This window comes from Schistocerca serialis, chromosome 7 (genome assembly GCF_023864345.2).
Source record: "Schistocerca serialis cubense isolate TAMUIC-IGC-003099 chromosome 7, iqSchSeri2.2, whole genome shotgun sequence".
Taxonomy (NCBI): domain Eukaryota; kingdom Metazoa; phylum Arthropoda; class Insecta; order Orthoptera; family Acrididae; genus Schistocerca; species Schistocerca serialis.
Window position 1 is genome coordinate 161115155 of NC_064644.1, and position 16518 is coordinate 161131672.

Here is a 16518-nt window from a genome sequence, read left to right on the forward strand (position 1 = left end):
TGCTATTTCATACCACGACTAGCCCAAGAACATGAGACTCTCATTAAAAAATACGTTGTCACTATAAAGTTTGCCAGATCAGAACGGAGCACAGCAAGATTCCTATCAGATTCTGAAGGTACATTAAATTATTTGCACTGTAAATTATATCCTATCAGCAGCCCGCGTCAATCTGCAACACATCATAAAATCTGCTGATCCTCACTGCCAGTCTGGGAGCTAAAAGAAATAATATTATTTTACTATTATTTTACCGCTTCCTTGCGGTATGCTCGACTATATTGTAAGTCGTTTAAATACGCCGCGGCAGCGGCTCTTCGTTCTCCACGCAGCTCAGCACCACAGATAATATTTATATAACTGAAAAATGTCTCAACAGGATGGGATAATATGCAAGCAAGCTTAACAATAAATAATACAAGTTTTCATTTAAACACCTCTATTAAAACCTTTAAATATCTCAGTGATTACAGACCTTTGTGAATTCACACGTAATGGCGTACATTGCTTAGTCTCGACAAAAGAATGCTACATTGGCGTTCTCTACGACAACAACAGGAGATCTTACTCGCACAACTTCCAAATTAAGACGACAAAGACATTCATATTCAACACGTATTATATACTAGTTCCTTTTTTAATCTCTGTTTAACATTTATCTTCTGTGTCGGTTTTATTACTCGCCGACGCAGACGTTTTCAGAAATAAATAATAAAAAAATACATAATTTTATACAATGACACAATATGATACATCTAATTCTCTAATTACTACATAATATATTGTTTTTGTTTCTCTAGACGTTACAATGCCCCCTGGCAGCAATTGACTATCGTTGGAAATGTTCGGCAATATGCTGCCACTAACGTCTGTTTGGTTATTGTCTGTTACCTTGGTTGGATCATTCACTTTACACTTTTTAGTTCTTTTACACTGTAGGTTTAATTACACTTTTTATACTGTTCTTTCACTTTGCGAGGTGACCGTCAACCTAGTCCCAGGGTCATTACATTTATTTGGCTCCCCCATTCGGGCTACGTGCGATCAGAAAACCTGGGAAAACTGCGCCGGAGCCATGGTCATCTCGTCTGGTTTGTTTTAATACCCAGTTTGATCACAAAAAGTTCAGATTCTATCCAATGTTCACATCTAACAAAGGCTATTTGTGAGAGCATGTTAAACCTTTAGTCTCTTTGTTACCCATATAATATTTGTGTTTTGGATTGTAATGAAAGTCACTTGTTACACATTTTTACAGTAGTATCATGAATCGTCCTTGCATTTACTCGCGACAATTGGTTTAAAATGTCCAGCATTCATGCGAGTATACTTCATTAACATGACGAAAACATATTATATCTATATATCACTGAACCAATGAATACTTTGAGTCCGTATTGAATAACTCAAGAAAAAAAAACAAATGTTTGTCACGTCATTTCGTGTCCACTAAACCCTATTCATGTTAGTGCATTAAACACATATTTGATAGTTCATTTGAATGACAACAATGTTGTACAGAGCTGGCGGCGCGAAGCAATTGTTGAGTAGCGTCGTCTGGAACGCCGCGCGCCGACGGCCGCTGGGTTCGACGACCGGCTCTCAGTAACAGCAACGTCGTGCTGACGTGGCGCCCAAGCAGTCGCGAACCGCGGCGAACCATTCGCCGATGTCGGCGAGTGGCAGTGGTTTACCGCGACCGGCTGGCTGGCGGCACGGCACTCGTCTCGGCTTCTCCGCATGGCTCCCCGTTGTAGCGCATGAAACAAACATTCCACAACGGTGTACTGTCTTTAAGGACACAGATTACTAGCTGTGGAAGAAGATGCAACTTGTTAAAAGCGTTTATTGTTCAGTAAGCCGTCGCTTCAGTGGTATGCACAGGATGGTTTGGCGTGATAACAGGTTTCTTGTGGCATTGTGACACTGGTATTCAAGGTTCGTCACACGCACATTGTACTACACATTTTCACTCACTCCACGGTTGGTACACTGCCAGAGCGTCTTTCAACACGTGAAAATGTTTCGTAACACACATACTAAATGTCCCCGTCGAGCGATGTTCGTTTAACTCGACTCCGAACGAATCAATAACTACTGTTTTTATACACTGTCTATTGTTCGTTGAGCACTGCACTAGGACAGTCTGTCACTCAACACTAGACTTATCGACGTATATATTGGTGCAGATACAACAGTCATTTTCTGTCCCTGCTACACACAATATTCCGTCCTTTCCTCCATTGTTTATGCACACAGTTTATTTTTTAATACCTTTTAACTGTTCTTCGCATACTCACTCTCATCTACATGGCGTCTATTTGTTTTTACCTTATCACAACACACTTTCCATATTGTTACTAGGCGTATACAGCCCTTTTGTAAAAATTTTTTAATTTTCTTATCAGTGTAGCTTGCCTGGTTATCACCCATCTATCAAACAGATTTTACCATGTGCATGACAGCTTGACTTGGGCATATTGATCAATAAATTCTTCATTTAGCACTAGCATTATTTTTGATAATTTTTCCTATATGACTACAGTGTAGGTTCCACATTGGTTGACTTAATTCGCGTATCGCGTAATGAATATTCAAGGGCGTGTACCAAGTACACAGGCTTCAATTGAAGCATTGTTATATACAAAGCGGATTTTCCACGGAACGGGCTTGTTTTTAGCTTATGCTCCAGTGTCGTTCTCATATCACTACTGGCAGCCAACATCACATAATTGTTGCATATTACAGAGTCCATGTTTGGCTAGACAAGACTCTCTCTCTCAGGGTTCTTTATCCAAATACAATTACAACAGTTACCTTACTATATTAGATTGCATCATTAATTGCACTTACATACTACACATAGAAAATGGTTCAAGAAATTAATCCTTTGTATAATGATTCAAGAAATTAATCCTCACTTTATCAACAAGAAGATTGTTCGTTGCTTAATGAGCCTATAATTTTTAAATGGCTCTAATTGTCTGTAAACAAAATCTTTCCTGTGTAAGCTATTGCCTACTTTCTGAATCCACTTCCTCCAAGTTTCATTACACACAAATTTCTTTCTTAATACTAACATACTTATATTCTAAAACACAATTAAAATCTTCTTACAACTATTACTCTTTATATGTGATATGTCATTGAATAAATAACTTCACATCTTTACGTGGATACAATCCTTTGATCTTCCCCGTATGGGGATGTGCTAACAAATAGCTACATTCGTGTGGCACGCTTATTACTTCAAAAGGCCCTGAATATAGCAATTGCCACTTACTATTCTGTTTTAAGGTGGCTGAGGATTTAGCGTGGTTACGAATAAGTACTAGATCTCCTACATTATATTTCTGTTCGTTAGTTACACCTCGGTCGTACTTCCTTTTCCTCTTTGCCGCACAGCTGGTTAGTCTGTTCCATATCTTTTTCATCTTTTCCTCCCTTGTTTCTGCCTTGACTGGTAGTCTCGGCAAAGGCGTGAGCCATTCATTCGGTGTCTCATTAAATCCCTTCAATATCTCTACCGGTGGATAGCCTGTACTTGAATGGGGTGTTAAATTGTGTATTTCTACAAATTTCGGTATTAGCCCTGGCCATTTTGTATGTTGGTTCCCTATGTAGATTCTAAGGAACTTATTCAATTCTCTGAATATTCTTTCAACTAGACTGGCTTCGGGATGGAACCGGGATACCAGAATATGCTGTATATTTTGTTCCCGTAGGTAATTTTTCCAAGTTCGACCCGTGAAATAAGAAGCATTATCAGTCGTTATGGCTTAGGGTTTTCCCACTTGAGGCAAGTATTCTTGACTGATCCGCCTGACCATGGTTTTGGCAGTAGCTGATTTTATGCAATAAATTGCCAAGTATTTGGAAAAAATATCGTACATGGCCAGTATATATTTCATACCTCCTCTGGCCATGGGATAAGGACCGGCTACATCCACAGATACTATTTGAAGCGGCCTGAGTGGAACTATGGGATGTAGCTCAAACTTAGTGGATCTATTATAATGTTTTGCTTTTTGACATATCACGCAAGTTCTAACTGTTGCCTGAATCTGGTGTTTCATACGGGGAAAGTAGCAGTATCTCGCCATGATCTCTGCACACTTTCCAATCCCTGCATGGCCCCATGCCAAGTGCGTGTGCCATATCATAACTTTTACCGACTGGTTAGGTATACATACTGCCCAGCAGTCTTCTTTCGTACTAAGTTTATGATACAAAATATGGTTCACTATTTTAAAACCTTGCTCATCTCTATTGTTAACACCCTCTTCAATATTATTAATGATTTTTTTCCACATCGGATCTGCCCTTTGTAATTCGCACATGTTTTTACATATATATAAAAAATCCTTCATGTAAGTATTGTCACGCACTAACAGCACTTTATACTCCGCGGATTGCTCTAACATTCCTGCTAAATCCGGTAATCCTACCGGCAGTCGCGACAGAGCATCCGCTATTACGTTATCTTGGCCTTTTATGTACATAATCTTTATCCGGTATTCTTGTAAGACAAGCATCCATCTCCTCAATCTGGTATGGAATAGTTTGCATGACATCAAAAAACTTAACACCTGGTGGTCACTATACACTTTAATCTCCTTCCCTTGTAAATAATAATTAAACTTTTTCACAGCTCAGACTACTGCAAGTGTTTCCAGTTCGGTTGCCGAGTAGGCTCTCTCGCAGCTAGTTAAAGTCCTACTGGCGAAGCCGATAATCTTTATTGTTGTCGGGTCATTTCCTTCCTCCCACTGAAATAAGCACGCTCCCAGGCCATAGGAACATGAATCCGTCGCAAGACAAAAATCTTTTGACAGATCTGGGTGCTGCAAAATATTTGCATTCAGTAGGGCGGTTTTAATCGCTTCAAAAGCTTGTTGACATTTGTCAGTCCAAACCCACTGCACACTTTTTCGTAGCAGATTTAGTAGCGACGCGTCATTTAACAACTGATTGGGCACGAACCTTCTGAAAAAAGACGTGAGCCCAAGAAACGCTTTCAATTGCCTCTTAGTGCGGGGGCTTAGAAATTCTCGGATCGCCTCTAGTTTTTTGTTGTCTGGGCGTATACCAAGTGGTGTAATAAGATGGCCTAAAAATTTAATTTTATTTCGTCCAAATTTTGACTTTTCTAGGTTTGCTGTCACACCTGCTTGCTTAAATCTCTCTAGTACTCTACGCAACAATTCCATATGTTCGTCCCAAGTAGCAGTAGCGATTACCAGATCAACATATACAGTGATTTTTTCTAATAAGTCTGGACCCAGTACCGTATCTAGTGCAGTAATAAACACTCCAGCACTCACATTCAATCCGAAGGGAAGTACCTTGAATTGGTAACTCCGCCCTCCGAATATGAAAGCTGTGTACTTCCTGGATTCCGGTGTAAGGGGAATTTGCCAATATGAACTTTTCAGATCGACCGAGGTCAAGTACTGTGCTCCATGAAATTGTTGTATCTGCTCATCTAAATTCTCAGGGCGAGTCCGGACAGGTATGATAATTTTGTTAATGTCCCTCGCATCTAACACTAGCCTGATTTTTCCATTGGCTTTCGCCACTGCTACAAGAGGACTACTGTATGGAGAGAAGGAGGGCTCAATGATATCCCAATCTAACATCTTCCGAATCTCTTTAGCTACTAATTCCCTCCTCGACCAAGGGATGGAGTAAGTTGCGCGACAGTATGTTTTGTGGGGCATCACCTCTATGTGATAGTGGTACCCTTTGACTATTCCTGGTCGGTCGGTAAATACCATAGTGTATTCCGATAGCAGCTGCGTCAACTGTTGCTTTTGTTTATCGCTTAAACCTTCAGATTCCTGCACTTTGGTTTGAAATGCCTCAACATTTGTTTCAAAATTTCGATCCTCTAAATTCGGGTAATAGAGGTCTGCTGCATGTGACAAATCATCAAGGTGTAGTACCCAAGGGTTCCTACCCTTGATATTGATTCGATTACAACACGGCACAAGTACCTCCTTCGATTTCATCATAGATAACTCAATCCTCCTACCCCTATTAACTATGCTTAATTTCCCCAAGGAGAGGTCGACCAATGCATCCCTCTCACGGAGAAAATCTACTCCCAGAATGCAGGCCACCTTCAGTCCTTTAACAACGAGGAACGAGCTCACTATGGCTTCGCCCTCCTTCCAAATCTCCACCTGCACCTGGTACTTAACTGATTGGCTCTGTGCACCAATGGCTCCAGACACCTTACAATTATTAACCGGGAAAGTCGGAATGCTATGTCCTTTTCCCAATGCCTTAAATAACTCCATACTCATTACACTTACTGAGGCACCTGTGTCGATGATTATATTCACTGCAACATCATTGATTTTCGCTTCGATAATAGCTTGCACATTTTCGTTATTATCTTTCTTACATTCGTGTGGTTCGTTCAGTAGATCTTTATCCATACTGACACCATCGTTGTATCGCAGCATACGTATCCCAGGTATATTATTATCACTCGTGTTGCTTTCACTCCATCCCTCGGCCATCGATGGAGAGCATATCGAGGCCGATTCTAGTTTTTTGAATTAGTTACTTGTGAAGTACTTGGAAGGCTATTGTCCGCGACCTCCACTATATGTACACTCTGATTTGTCGGCCGCCACGGCTGCGCAATAGGCGCGTTTTGCCGCGGTGGTCTATTGTTGTCATACCGGTCATTACCCTGTCGCTCTGGGCTTCTTCGCAGATTTTGCTGCCAATTTCGATTACTATCACTATAATTGCTCTGCCACTGACCTCGCGCATTTTTCCCGCGGTTGGTCCCTGACATTCCAGATTCGTACCGGTCGTCAAATCGACGCCTTTTGTTATAGGTTGTTTGTCCATACCCGTTCTGGCCTCTACCATTACTACCATTTTGCGAATGTTCTTGCCGCTTGTTACCACCCCCACCATTTCCATGGTTGTGGTTTTGTGCACTACTATTTCTGTCATGTTTACATCCTGACCCATTATTCCGCGAGTGATCACACGCTGATTTTGCGTCTTCCTGTATCAAGTCTATAGAATCTAGAACAGACAGGAAGTTTTCCATATCGCTTTCTGGTACGTGTATTAATTTCTCTTTGATATGGATGGGTAAATGTGATTTTAGTAGTCTTATTATGTCTCTTGGTGATATAGGCTCGTCCCAGTAGCGTGTTTTGTTTATATATTTTTCAAAATACCGTCTCAAATTCCCCAGACGAGGTGAGTACGGTTCGGGATTATATACTTCTTTTCTTAGCCGCTCTTGTATACAAGGCGACCAATATTTCGATAGAAATGCCCTTTCGAACTGTTCATATGTCATGCAGCTGTCTGCTACTTCTGTAGCCCACAACGCTGCATCACCTTGAATGTACGACATTACGTATTGAATTTTCTGTGTTTCGTTCCACACACTGGGCAAGATATTTTTAAAGCTTTTTATGAATACTACTGGGTGTACTGATTTCCGTTCAGTAGTAAACGTTTGAAATTGTCTATTTTTGATTAAACTTTCTTCCACTAATATTTTTTAACTACATGGTTTTGCTCCTTGGACATATGCTGTGTGCTCCGAACCGAAGCTACAGCTCTTCGCATTATCGACTACAGATTCCCCATTGTTGTATCGCGTATAAGTTTGTGCGTTGCCAAAACCATGGGCTGTTGGCGACAGAGCTTCCTGTTCCAAATGTTTTCTGTTTTGTACTAAACCCTTCTCCAGTTCGGATATCCGTTTGTTCATATTCACTTGCCACTGCGGAATATCCTCACTGAGTATTTGTTTGATGGTTTGCACGTCGTTCTGTACTTGACTATTCACTGCGGTACTGAACGATTCGGATCCTCTATTTGCTATGGCTGCTTGTACTTTGGAATTAATGTTCTTGTCAATCTCACACTCCTTCACTTCTAGCCATGAGTTGAATTCTGTTTCAATTTTAATTGCTTGTTCGTTCCACTTCTGCTCTACAAGCTGCGTGGAATCTGTTTCTAGCTTTTCTACTCGATTGGCTAATACACCTATTTCGTCTACCCTGTTAGTGTTTGCTACTTGCAGGTTGTTGACCTGTTCAGTCAGCTCCTGCACGGCCTTAGGTATCGACTCATAATTCTGTTTCATATCTGCAATCTCTTTTTTCATGTTTTCTAACGATTGCACAAGTTGCTGGTCACGCTCAGCTTGCCGGCGATCTCGCTCAGCTTGCTGGGCAAGGAAACTTTCTGTTAACTGGCGATCTCGCTCAGCTTGCTGGGCAAGTAAATTTTCTGCTAGCCTACGATCTCGCTCAGCTTGCTGGCGGTCTCGCTCGACTTGCTGTTGCGCAAATTCTGCCTGGTAATTCAGCACGCGCTCTAATATAGCCTGAAGCGAATACCCACCAGGCGGATTACCACTCTCTGGTTCCTGCTTTTCTGGTGGTGGTACAACTTCTTTCTCTACATCCCCTTGAGGACTAATGGGCGGTGGCACCACTTCCTGTGCCCCTGCCCCCACATTCTCACATGTTATATCCTCAAAGAGAGTACTAGTACTACTTGAGGTACCCGGTTCCACATTTCCTGCACTAACTAATTGTTGTTCCTCAGCATCCATATTGCTCGGACGTTGACTACGCAACTTAACCATATTCATAAATTGCTTACTAAACCACAAAGTCTGACAGTTTTGCCCCTTGCACACAAAATACGTTAATTTATCTACACTAACTGCACACTAAAAATTACTATCTACCATCAACTTTGTCCTGTCACAAACACTAACATCAAACTACGCACAATATGCACACCACTAGCGAAATGAGATCACTTCACTGGAGCTCGACTTCTACAAACAGGACAACTACACTGTATTCTTACCTTTAGTTTATCTTATCTCGGGGTTCGGTTGCCCCCGGATTACGTAGTCGTTACAGCTTCTCAGTACTATCAGGATCGTCTTCTCAGACTCGTTTGCAGTGGTACGGTTTGTCATGAAAGAGTATTTACACATTCATTAAAACATAGCATTGATCATGATATACATACATACATTTATCACTAAATACATATATATCTACACATACATAACAATCAACACTGAAAGAAAAATACATAAAATTTTATATTTGTGGCCACAGCAAATTTGGGCCCCGCGTTTTTGGGCGACAGTTTCCCGTCCAACACTCTCACGGAGATTGTAAAATTGTTGCTCTTTGGTTTATTTATTCTCTTTGTAACAACACATTTACGAAAAGAGTTACGTGAAATACTTTTAGCAATGCTGTGCTTTGCTTTTCTTTATCATCATTACCTTTTAGCGGAATAAAATGTATATATGGAAGTCTTATTGTTCTGTATCTGGCCTACAATTTAAGGAACGATTTTTCATAACTGCAACTCATGCTAAGAATCAATATATCTTCCCTACTTCATAATGATTAAAAGTTAAAATTACTTTGTTATGAACACTGATGTTACAGTTCGTGTGATCGTTCAAAAACACAAGTTCGCAGTGGATTTTATTTCTCGTTAAAATGCTATTTCATACCACGACTAGCCCAAGAACATGAGACTCTCATTAAAAAATACGTTGTCACTATAAAGTTTGCCAGATCAGAACGGAGCACAGCAAGATTCCTATCAGATTCTGAAGGTACATTAAATTATTTGCACTGTAAATTATATCCTATCAGCAGCCCGCGTCAATCTGCAACACATCATAAAATCTGCTGATCCTCACTGCCAGTCTGGGAGCTAAAAGAAATAATATTATTTTACTATTATTTTACCGCTTCCTTGCGGTATGCTCGACTATATTGTAAGTCGTTTAAATACGCCGCGGCAGCGGCTCTTCGTTCTCCACGCAGCTCAGCACCACAGATAATATTTATATAACTGAAAAATGTCTCAACAGGATGGGATAATATGCAAGCAAGCTTAACAATAAATAATACAAGTTTTCATTTAAACACCTCTATTAAAACCTTTAAATATCTCAGTGATTACAGACCTTTGTGAATTCACACGTAATGGCGTACATTGCTTAGTCTCGACAAAAGAATGCTACATTGGCGTTCTCTACGACAACAACAGGAGATCTTACTCGCACAACTTCCAGATTAAGACGACAAAGACATTCATATTCAACACGTATTATATACTAGTTCCTTTTTTAATCTCTGTTTAACATTTATCTTCTGTGTCGGTTTTATTACTCGCCGACGCAGACGTTTTCAGAAATAAATAATAAAAAAAATACATAATTTTATACAATGACACAATATGATACATCTAATTCTCTAATTACTACATAATATATTGTTTTTGTTTCTCTAGACGTTACAGTAGGAAAATACTTTTGCTTAGCGAGGCTGACAAGACTGCAGAATATGTGAGCAGTCAGCGCCACATATTTGGTTCTGAGGACGAAGATGTGGAGCACAAACGGGAAAATCTCAAAAGCAGCGTTCGATATGCCTTAGACTAGTATATTCCGAGCAAAGTCATAAGGTATCGGAAAGACCCGTGATTTAATAGCTGTGTTATAAAACTAATACGTAACCAAAGAGAGCGCCATCACATATTCAAGAGAAGTCAGAACCTAGCTGAATATAAAAGTTGAACTAAGCGAAAACCAGATTAAGAAGAGGTTCCAGTGACTCCGTAAGTAAAATTTTCTCAAGTAATCTGAGTGAAAACGTTAAAAGGTTTTGCTTCTACACAAAAACAGTAAGCGGTTCGAAATCTTCTGTTCATTCATTCAGTGAACAGAGGCACCGAAACTGAAGGTAACAGACAGAGGGCAGAAATACTGAATTCGGTTTTCCAAAATTGTTTCGCCGCGCAAGATCGTAACACGGTTCCTCCTTCCCTTCTTCGTACGGACGTCGAAATGGCAGATATTGAGATCAACGATCGCAGAGCAGAAAAGCAAGCACATTCGCTTAGTAGTGCAAGGGCATCTAGACCATATGAGATACCTACACTCATGCTCATAAATTAAGGATAATTGCAGATTGTGGTGCCACACAACGTGGCACTACACAAAACTGGCGCTAATAGCATAGGCACATAGGGAACACACACGACACAGATCTGTAAGTCCACGGTATTGGTGATAAGTTGAGAAAAAAGTCCCGAAACACATACGCTACAAAACGCCACTGTTTACTGTGCATGTACCCCGACATCTATATGGGATATGATCACCACGAACACGTACACAGGCCGCACAACGGATTACTTACTCTGGATCAGGTGGTCGAGCAGCTGCTGGGATATAGCCTCCCATTCCTGCACCAGTGCCTGTCGGAGCTTCTGAAGTGTCGTAGGAGATTACAGAAGAACAGAAATACGCCGACCGAGAGCATCCCAGACGTGCTCGATGGGGTTTAGGTCTGGAGAACAGGTAGTCCACTCGGTTCGCCTGATATCTGCTGTTTCAAGGTACTCCTCCACGATGGCAGCTCGTTGGGGCCAAGCGTTATTATCCATCAGGAGGAAGCGGGACCCACTGCACCCCTGAAAAGGCGGACATACTGGTGCAAAATGACGTCCCGATACGCCTGACCTGTTACAGTTCGTCTGTCAAAGACATTCAGGGGTGTACGTGCACCATCATAATCCTACCCCACACCATCAAACCACGAGCTCCATACAGGTCCCTTTCAAGGACATTAACGGGTTGGTATCTGGTTCCTGGTTCACGCCAGATGAAAACCCGGCGGTAATCACTGTTCAGACTATACCTGGACTCGTCTGTGACAGAACCTGGGACCACTGTTCCAATAACCATGTATTGTGTTCTTAACACCAGGCTTTACGGGCTCTCCTGTGTCCAGGGGTCAGTGGAATGCACCTTGCAGGTCTCCGGGTGAATAAACCATGTCTGTTCAGTCGTCTGTAGACTGTTTGTCTGGAGGCAACTGCTCCAGTGGCTGCAGTAAGGTCCCGAGCAAGGCTACCTGCAGTACTCCGTGGCCGTCTGCGGGCACTGATTGTGAGATATCGGTCTTCTTGTGGTGTTGTACACTGTGGACGTCCCGTACTGTAGCGCCTGGACACGTTTCCTGTCTGCTGGAATTGTTGCCATAATCTTGAGATCACATTTTGTGGCACACGGAGGGCCCATGCTACGACCTGCTGTGTTTGACCAGCCTCCAGTCGCCCTAGTATTGTACCCTTCATAACGTCATCAATATGTGTTCTTTGAGCCATTTTCAACACACAGTCACCATTAGCACGTCTGTAAACGTCTGCGCACTTACTGGCTGCACCGCACTCTGACATGCACCAACACACCTCTGCGTATGTGGACTGCTGCCAGCGCCACCGTGCGACGACCGCAGTTCAAATGCACCGCAGGGTCATACTCCGAGGTGATTTAAACCCGCAAACCGCCCACCAGAGCCTTATTTCACCATGTATCAGCATTATCCTTAATTTATGAACATGAGTGTAAAAAGATTCTACAAAGACTGTGCGAAAGAACTACTCCCCTTCTAGCAACAGTATATTGTAGATCGCTGGAACAACGAAGGGTACCTATCGACTGGAAAAAAGCGCAGGTCATTCCCGTTTTCCAGAAAGGTCGTGGGACAGAGCCAAGTAATTATAGGCCTATATCGCTAACGTCAGTCTGTTGCAGAATTATGGAACATATTTTGTGTTCAAGAATTATGACGCTGTTGGAGAACTAAAATCTCCTCTCTAAACATCAACATGCAATCCGCAAACAGAGATCTTGCGAAACTCAGTTCGTTCTGTTCCTCCAAGAGATCCATAGCGCTGTAGACAACAGCGTTCAGGTTGATGCTGTGTTCCTTGCTTGCAGGAAGGTATCTGACATTGACATTTATTGAAAAAAAATGAGTCTACCGAATATCGGACCAGATTTGCGACTGTATTCAAGACTTCCTACACACAGAGCTCAACACGTTGCTTTTAACACAACAAAAGCGACAGATGTAAAGGTTATTTCTTCAGTACCCCAAGGAAGTGTGACAGAACCATTACTGTTCACAGTGTATGTATATATAAATGATCTACCAGAAAGCGTCGGAGGTTCTTTAAGACTGTTCACAGGTTGATATGATTGTCTATAAGAGGACAGGAACACCAGAAGAGAGTATCGATTTACAGAACGGTTTGCAGGGGATAGATGAATGGTGCGGGCTCTGGCTGTTGACCATGAACGTAAATAAATGTAACAAATTGCGCATACATAATAAAAGAAATCCACTACTGTGCAGCTACACTATTGATGACAAATTGCTGGAAACAGCGTCTTCCATAAAATATCTAGGAGTAACTCGACAAGAGAATTCCAGAAATTAGAGATAAATCTCAGGCTTACTGACAGTCATTCTTCCACGTGCCATCACGAGATGAACAGGAATGAGGGGGGGCAGGGGGGCGGGGATAAGTTAGTGGTACCAGAAGTACCCTCCACCTCACACCACTAGTTGTCTTGAGGAATATGATGTAGATGTACATATACTCTTCTATATTAAATTTCCAGAGTTTCTGTGTGTGCCTTGCAACTAGTAGGCATCGAACACACGGTCGATAATTCAGCACTATGCTTTAGGGTGAGAGGAAAAGAGAAACGGAAAAGCTGTCATTTGAATATTTTATCATGTTTGTTTCAGATCAAGTCGTACAAGTATAGTGTTTTCTTGCGATTGAAGGTCAGCCATAAATTTTTCTCGTTGCGCAACGCAAGGCAGTAATTCCCTGACAAACGTTTATCATGCTATGAACAGATTGTTTATATTATTGAACCGCTAGCACGATGCCTGGTCCCCGTTGCAGTTTTGCTATCTAATAACTTCTAGGAATAAGGGAAATTTGATTTTCAATATTTCATATAATTATTGACCGAGCGTAAAAATTTAAAATGCTGTCATAATTTACTCATTAAGAGGTATAATCTTACATTAAAGGTTTTACACAGTAAGGCAATTATTACAGTTAGAAACAGTGTATATGACTTGCGGTAACCTAATTCACGGCGATCAAATTATCCATATCATATTTCTCCAGTATCTGAGAATGACAGCTCGTAGCGACATCCAGCAAACTTGTGTTTCTCGCTGATATCCCCTCCCCATGAAATGATGGACGTTTGGGATGTCGGTTGTAGTCGGAGCATATCGGTAAGATGCACAAAAGTAACTTCTGGTGCCCAACAGAGTGAGGTACCACTCCAAATTACCATGCAAATTAACTGAAAAGGATACTGTCTCGTAACGGGAAACATCTTATTTAAATGGATATTAAAAAGATATCCCAATTAAGCATGGAACAAAAGGGTACCATAGTCACACAGGCATGTTAATGGCGGATGGATCTTCTAGCCATGGGTGGAAACAAATGGACGCTATAACAAATAGATTTATTGAGATTTAACTTGAGACTTACTTACTGACGTCTTAAAAAGCCGTTGATAATAAGATAAGGGAATGAAACTCACCTTGACTCAGATGGGTAGGGAGAATAGAACACAGTCACTTAATTACTCATGGACACGGTCAGCAATTGCGTAAGTTATTAATTAAGTTTAGAAAATACACGGAAAGAGGGCAGTGAACACCATTAGGTTGCCAAAATGAGTATTGAGTTTGACAAGTTGAATGCGTTTCAAGATCGTGGATTGGCTTCCTGAGGGGAAGGCTGGCGACAGCAACGGCTAGAAGATATGATTCCAGACCTCCTTTAGTACTTAGTGCTTAAGTACAGAATCCTTTCCAACAATAGCAGGCCTCGTTTCACCCATCATCTCTTCTGTCCTACAAATTTGAGGCGTTTGTACAGACCCTGAGCGGAAGTGTACTTAAAAAAGCGTAAGGCAAAGTCATCACTGAACGAAGACTTAAACGAAGTGTTTTCTCTAGAGTCGTCTGCAACCCGTCTATCTTGCCACCGAAACTGGTAAGCACTGATCAATGAGTGTAGAGATATTAAAAATGCGCAAAAGCGCTAAACGATCTCCAGCTCCCTTCTATCACTCTAATCCTCAGCCAATCGCTAAGAGGCTGGCAGCTAGAAACTGAAGATTTCTCCAAGATGTGATTCTGAAATGGACAGCTGAAAATCTCTGCACGTAGGCACAGTGCAAAAGCGCGGGCACTATAGAAAATGACAGCATGAGCCAATCAGGAGGCTGTATTGTGAAGTTGAAACTGGACTTTACTCCAAGGCGTCGTAACGAACATTCACACTCCTTGAGCCGGCAGGAGTGGCCGAGCGGTTCTAGGCGCTACAGTCTGGATCCGCGCGGCCTCTACAGTCGCAGGTTCGAATCTTGCCTCGGGCATGGATGTGTGTTATGTCCTTAGCTTAGGCTTAAGTAGTTCTAAGTTCTAGGGGACTGATGACCTCAGCAGTTAAGTCCCATAGTGCTCAGAGCCACATCCTTGAGACAAGCTACAGCTGTCTAGAGATGTATCTGGCTGTAAGGGCTTCTTATGTATAAAGACGCAGCGGCTAGCGAAAATTTGAATCAAGGCTGAGAATGGAACCTGGAATCTCCTACTTACTAGGCACGTGCGTTAGTCACTTTTTTTGGGCGCTCTATTTTTTTAAAGGATGGTAGGAGAAACATAAACCTTTATTATTCACAAAACCATAGTACGTCCTTATACGGGGTGTTCAAATAGTCTCTTCGCAGTGACGTGTGATTGTTAGCCGCGCGTGCCGCATGATTGTTCGCCTGCCTGGGTTACTTCCCTTCAAGTGGACTCTCCCAACATTCCACTGTTTCGTTTATCTCAGCAAGCGTCAGTAGTATCGTTGGTGTTTGTTGTTACATGTTGACGTGAACGTTTAAGTTTAGTTCCTTTGTTTCGTTTTTGTCACTGTTAAAATGCTAACCGTTGAAGAACGTGTGTTTTTAGTGGAACAAGTGTTCAAAGCTGGCGGTAAATACACAATTTCACTTCGTCAAACATTTAATTCAGTTATCCCGGAGATAACACTCCCACATCGCGATACTGTGCGATATTTTACTAACGTATTTCAAAGTAATGGTTCAGTGTCAGATTCACCGAGAAGTGGTCGTCCTAGTGTTTTTTCTGAGGATAAACTACTCGATATTTCCGATAAAATGTCCACGAGTCCGAACAAGTCAGTAAGAAAACTCACCCAGGAAATAGATGTTAAGTGTCGGACCGGCCCACACAGCTGTAAGGGAAAAATTTGAACTTTTCCCATACAAAGCGACAGTCGTGCAAAAACTGAAAAATATTGATCATGGCAAGAGACTGCATTACCGGTATTGTCAATGGTTCAAAAATTTCGTTCAACAAAATGGAAGAGATATTCTTAATGAAACGTTTTTCACTGATGAGGCGTGGTTTCATTTATCCGGGTACATGAACTCGCAAAATTCTCGTATCTGGAGTACTGCAAATGCATTGCGTATTCTTGAGGAACCACTTCATTCTGTGAAAATAGGAGTTTGGATTGCAATTTCTAGACGTCTGATTGTGGGTCCCATATTTTTCAACGAAACAATACACGCACAAC

The 16518-nt window shown here is 41.6% G+C and overlaps 1 protein-coding gene across 1 annotated transcript in view; it reads left to right on the forward strand.

Moving 5' to 3' along the window:
• Nucleotides 1-16518, forward strand: part of LOC126412450 (ionotropic receptor 93a) — a 200096-nt gene that overhangs the window by 22375 nt on the left and 161203 nt on the right. The window lies entirely within an intron of this gene.